Here is a 6493-nt window from a genome sequence, read left to right on the forward strand (position 1 = left end):
GTTGATCAATTTGCAGGCTATGGATGCAGGATTGGTGCTGAGTTTTCTGACAGGTTCTTTGGCACTCTTTTTGTCAATAACTATTTTCAAAGATCTATTTTTTCCAATCAAACTACTTCCTAATGACATTCCCTTCTCAATCTTTTCCATGTAAAATATGTTTTCTTTGGTAGTCCCTCGTATTCTCTTTTGATATTTGGACTATGAGGACACAGTCTCATTTTCAGTTCGAGGTGCCTCCTTTGTACTTATTTTGTTGATTGTTTCTGCATATTGTGATTTTTTCCAATCAAACTACTTCCTAATGACATTGCCTTCTCAAGCTTTTCCATGTAATATTCTTTTTCTTTGGTAGTCCGTATTCTCTTTTGATATTTTGAGTATGAGGACACAGTCTCATTTTTCAGTTGGAGGTTCCTCTTTTGTACTCATTTTGTTGATTGTTTCTTCATATTGTGATTATGCCCTTGCCGTGGGTACTTTTCTTTCTTTGTTATGAATTTTTTTTTATCTTAAGGTTGGGCAATACCCATATATAAACTAAATCAAAATTGCATAGAAACAAAACCTGGGGCCCAAAAGTGACCCAAGTCCAAAGAAATGAAACAAACAGAGACGAAAATTTAAACAAAAAAAGGAAAAAACAAAGAAAATAAAACTATAAAGGACATGGACATAATGCTCTTAAAAGAAAGAGATTTTTCTTCTTCAACATCTTCTAGAGCTTCGATGGCCTTGTATTGGCAAGAGAAATCGGAAAAAGGGCATGAAGGTTGTGTGATATCCACTTGGACGTTTGACCTCTCACAAATGTCATGAATTCGACACCAATGAAGACTTCTTCAGCTTCAACCTGCTCCGACTAATACCAGCTCAAATGTAAGACCAAGATCCTGTTCAACTTTGATTAGCTCCTTTGTGAGGATTTTACCTAACATTTCCAAGTTTTGTGCAGTTTGAGCTCAAAGAGCTAATACCACTACATCAACCCTTGAATCTGAAAGGTATTACCCTCTATTAGGAATCAATTTTGAAACAAACTTCGCAGATCTGCATTTACATTCGGGATTCGAGTTCGAATGCAATTTTCATTGAAACTCTTCTGATATATCTTGCTTGCCTTTTTTCCCACAGTGCTAACTTTGATTATCCTCCTATATTTGAAAGTTTCTGTTTTGAACCTTCCTTGTTCGAATATTTGGTGTGATGTTTCTATCTAATTGTAGTATGATCTTTGCCTGCTATGGTAACTCCTGACTAGAATTAAACTGCATCTGATCTATTCCTGCAAAGCTGAAAACATAGTTAAGCTAAAAAATCAGCAAGTTTATTTCCTTCTCTATAGGTGTGCTCAATCATCGTTGTACCATTCTCCATAGCTCTTTTTATAACTCTAATCTCTACTGCAATCGACCAATGTATCTCCCAGATACCATCTTGCACCTTCTTAATAATCAGAGAATCTGTGTCCATCACAAGAGGCATAAGATTATGCTCTAAACAGTATAAAATGTCGCTATTGAATGCTTTGGTTTCAGCTTCCAAGGCTGTGCACAAAGAAATACTCTTAGCTTCAGCATACAGCAAACACCCTTGATGATTTCTCACACAAAAAGCCATAGCACTAGTCCCCAAAACAGGTCTACTTGAGCCGTCAGTGTTACATTTAAAAGTACCTTCTTCAGGGCATCTCCACCTTATAACTCTGCTAGTCAACATAGGACTGTAAGCCTCTAGAAAAGGTATAATTAGGGGTCATGCATTTGGTACCTCCACCAACCATGGATATCGTACTTTGGTCATCAAATATACGTTCTTGTTGGTCTCCATTTTCATTGAATGCCTTGACATTTTGCCTCCATGTTTGAGGACATTCCGTCTCTTCCATACTTTCCAAACTATGAATGTAGGGACTGCCTTGTATAACGGTTTCAACTTTGTCACCCATCAAACTCCCACCATTTCTTAATAACTTGTCTAAGTTGAACAAAAGGCCCTGGGATACCTGCAGCTCCTGCAAATACTCTCCATAGATAGTTTACATCAGGACAACCTACAAATAGATGGTTAAAATTTCTTGTGTCCCCGCATTACAACAACAACATACCACATAGTCACAAATTTTATATCTAACCAAAACCTGACCAATGGGGATTATTTGGAACCAGATTCTCCACATAAGGAAGGAAATTCGGAAAGGAATTCCTTTTTCCCAAATTTGCATTATACCTTCTATTGCATTACTTCTTTGTCTAATCAATTCCCAAGCACTTCTAACTGTAAATTTTCCTGAACTGTTGTTAGGAATCCACCAAGTTATATCACTCTCTCCAGAATTATGATCTGACCCTAACACCTTGAAAACATGCTGACACAATTCTTATGTTAACATATTAGACATTAAAGGCTTGTTCCACTCTCCATTATTCCACAGTTGATTCACCTCCTTCATTAAGCCTGAGAGATTCTGATTAATCTGCTCTAAGTGATGAATAGAGACAATTTGGGACCAATTATCATACCAAGTACTAGCTTGTCCACACCTAGGTTCCCACCAAATCTCCTGATCCATTATCCCTAGCCCAAAGCATCATCTTGCGGATTAGAGATCCACCCCTCCACTCCACTACTTGAGGCCTATGCCTTTTGCAATATTTGTTCCATAAAAAAATAGACCACATAGTATTTTTAGTTCTAAATATCCACCACAGTTTAGCAAATAAAGCTTTGGATATGTCAAAAAGAGATCTAAACCCAAGACCTCCCTCTTCCTTAGGTACACACATGTCATTCCAAGCAACCCAATGTTTAGCTTCCCTTCCTCCTTAAAGTTCCATAGAAATTTAGCAAAGATTCTATGAAGGTAATATAGAACACATTTAGGAGGAATAATGGCTGATAACAAATATATTGGCATACTTTGTAGTACATGCTGAATCAAGATTGCTTTACCCCCAAAAGATAAAAGCTTACCTTTCCATTCTTGGAGCTTGTTCTGGACCCTCTTTATTAATTCAGAAAAAATAGATTTTCTTTTCTTTGCATGACCAATAGGACACCCCAAATATTTTAAAGGAAAAGTGCCTCTTGTCAACCCAATACCTTCAATAACATCATTTACATGAGATATTGCAGTCTTGTTGTGCATATAGAAAAAACTTTTGCTTGTATTGATTTTCTGACCTGATTGTCTCTCATAATCCTTCAATACTTGCATGATGAGTAATAAGGATTTCTTATCAGCTCCAACAAAAATAATGGTATCATCTGCATAGACGAGATGATTTAATTTTTCACTCCATTTAGGTATTCCAAAACCTTTAAATTCATTGTTATGAAACAAATGATTCAAAGCACTGGATAAAACCTCAGCTGTAATAATGAATAAGGCAGGAGAAAGAGGGTCCCCCTGTTTTACTCCCCTTGTAGAATGAAAGAAACCATAAGCTTGTCCATTAATAAGAATAGAATACCAATTGTTTGCCATAAGTCTCCAAATAATATCTACTACTCCTGCGTCAAAACCCATGTGTTCAAGAACTCTAATTAAAAAGTTCCAATTTACTCTATCGTAAGCTTTGGCCATGTCTAGCTTGATGACAACATTTGCAGGGTTACCCCTCTTCCTAATATCAGTAATTATTTCTTGTGCTAATAAAACATTTTCTGTAATGCTCCTTCCCTTCACAAAACAGACTGATTCTATGAAATAAGGTTAGGTAACAAACCTTCCAATCTGTCATGAACAATTCTAGCGATCACTTTATTAATGAAATTACTCAAACTAATAGGTCTTAGGTCTGAAAAGGATTGAATGATATCCCTTTTAGGCAGTAAGACTAAATTAGTATGAGTTATTGATTTGGGAAAAGAATTACCATTGAAGAAAGCATGTACAATCTTCACGACTTCAGCCCCAACCACATCCCAACATACTTGATAAAAATGTCCTGTCAAGCTATCAGGCCCACTAGAACTATCTCCATTAAGATTAAAAACCACCCTTTTCACCTCATCATCCTCGGGTAATATTTTCAGTAGTTCATTATCACCAGTAGAGACAATAGGAGAAATATGCTACAACAGATGAAACTCAAAATCAACTGCAGATTCAGAGAGTTGATCCTTAAAGAAATCTAATGCTTCTACTGCAATCTGCTCCTTCCCTTCTGCCCAAGATCCATTCTCTCTTTGAATTATGTTTAAACACAGTCTTTTTCTTCTACCTTTCACTAATGAGTGAAAGAGTTTGGTGTTCTTGTCTCCTTCAGTGAACCATTGAATGCTAGCCTTTTGTCTCCAAAATTCTTCTTCATAGTGAAGATAGAGTTTTAGTTCAGCCTGAGCATGCTGTAATATAACTCTATTAGCTGAATTTGGATGCTCTTCAAATAAATCTTCTTTCATTCTCACTATTTCCTCTCTAATCTGCACTTGATTAAATATATCACCAATTTTTTCCTTGCTCCATTTAGAAAGTGCTAATTTCGTTCTTTTCATCTCAAGCTTCCAATCAATAAAAATATCAGAATTCAAGGTAGAACCCCAAGACTCCTTCACCACCTCTTTAAAATCATCCCGCTTTGTCCAAAATTTCAAGAATCTGAATGGCCTTGAAACAGTCTGGTCACAGCCTACACAACTGAGTAACAAAAGAGCATGGTCTGAACCAGTTCTGGATAGATATTGGAGTTCTATGTTACCCAACAACTCATTCAAGTCTTGATTATACAATACTCTATCAAGCCTTTTAAAAGTGCACTCTTCATCTGATCTCTTATTCCACCAGGTAAAAGGACTACCACTGAAATTCATATCAAATAACTCACATGAGTTAATACAACAAGCAAAATCTTCAACTTCTTGAGGATATACTGGTAGGCCTCCTATCTTTTCCTCATTACTTAGTATGACATTAAAGTCTCCCCCAACAAGCCATGTCATAGATAGATTATAGTTAATGTAATACAACTCATCCCATAGTTCTAATCTTTCTCCAACTGAACATTTAGCATATACAATAGTAGTCAAAAATTGTTTACCATCTTGCATTGTCAACTGCAGAGTCAGTTATTCTTCAGAATCAGAAATAAACCCCACATGGATATGCTCTTTAACAAACAACCAGATATGGCCATTAGAGTTATAATTAACATACTGCATTCCTAGTCTTCTCTTGTACTTCTGAATTTGTCTTGTATCTTGAAAAGGCTCCAACAAAGCTATTAAGAAAAACTTGTGATGTTTATTCAACATTTGAACTCTATGAAAAGCATTTTGAGTTCTAACCGACCTAATATTCCAAAATAAGACTTTAAGGGTCATTTAAATATAGCTTTAACCACCCTTTTAGCCTGAATCCTGGTTGGTATTTCTTCTCTCTCTTTGGTGTTATCTTTCCTATTCCTACCTTCGACAACACGTTAGGAGATACACCCACTTCTTTACAAACATTCATGCCATTCTTGATGTTGTTCACTTCTTCAGTATCTTCAACCTATACTTTCTGAGAAACTTCCCCTTTGTGCATCACCTCATCCTCCTGAACCTGATGAGACACAAGAGCATGTAATTTCTCCATATGGGCTGATTTTTGACCTATAACAGGAAGTAAACCTCCTTCTACAGTCTCCATACTAACCATCTAAAGAGGAGTATGATATGTAGCCTCTGCCATTTCTTTCCTCAATATTAATATCCTCTCTTCTTCCTCTATGTCTTTTGAAATAGTTACTGCTGAAGTTAAATCCTCTGATTCATTGACATTCTGATCCACACTAACTTGCTCACTGAGTTCTTTATATTACTAACATTTTGTTCATCTTCTACATGTGTCAAAGCTAGTATATTATCTTCATCATCTTTGGTTTATGCCACTTCTATTGCTGAGTTTAATTTTTCTGTCTCCTTACTATCATATGCCTGCTCATTAGTCTGATTAGTATTACTAACCATTTGTTCTTCTTCTACAGGTGCCAAGTTATTCAGATCAGTGACATTACTATTCATGTCTTCAGTACCTTCCAAGACTGATGCATCATCCCTTTGACACATTATCTTATTAATGTTTGTATTAATGCTATGTTTCCCATCACCCTTCCTGTGATATGTGATAAAAGCTTTAGTGACCCACTCTTTAGTGGATGAGTGGTGAGGCACATATTGGTTAGCTTTTTCTGTATTAACATTAGTGTCCATGGACTCATTCTCCTCCCCTATTTGAACTGGTATCTCTGTACATATACTATCACTATGAACTTCCTCCATATCCTTCTCAGCCAATGCAGCAAACGAGTTACCATCCGCAATACCCTTACCAGGTATTGATGTTTTATCACTTAACACTGCCCCTTTTTCTAATGTGAACAATCTGTTTGTAGGATTCCAATACCTTCCCACAATTCTTTTCCTTCTTGGTTGAGTATTCTCCTGTTCAACTGTAACCTTTTGATGTCCTTGCTCCCCTTGTTGTTGTTCCTCTTCCTGTACTTGT

At 36.4% G+C, this 6493-nt stretch overlaps 1 long non-coding RNA gene across 1 annotated transcript; it reads left to right on the top strand.

Moving 5' to 3' along the window:
* Window positions 1–676: 676 nt before the first annotated feature.
* LOC102602242 (uncharacterized) lies at window positions 677–6147 on the top strand. Its single transcript, XR_368622.2, has 3 exons — window positions 677–879; window positions 956–1004; window positions 5973–6147. It is a non-coding gene; the product is annotated as an uncharacterized lncRNA (long non-coding RNA).
* The last annotated feature ends 346 nt before the right edge of the window (window positions 6148–6493 follow it).

This window comes from Solanum tuberosum, unplaced genomic scaffold (assembly GCF_000226075.1).
Source record: "Solanum tuberosum cultivar DM 1-3 516 R44 unplaced genomic scaffold, SolTub_3.0 scf00449, whole genome shotgun sequence".
Classification (NCBI taxonomy): domain Eukaryota; kingdom Viridiplantae; phylum Streptophyta; class Magnoliopsida; order Solanales; family Solanaceae; genus Solanum; species Solanum tuberosum.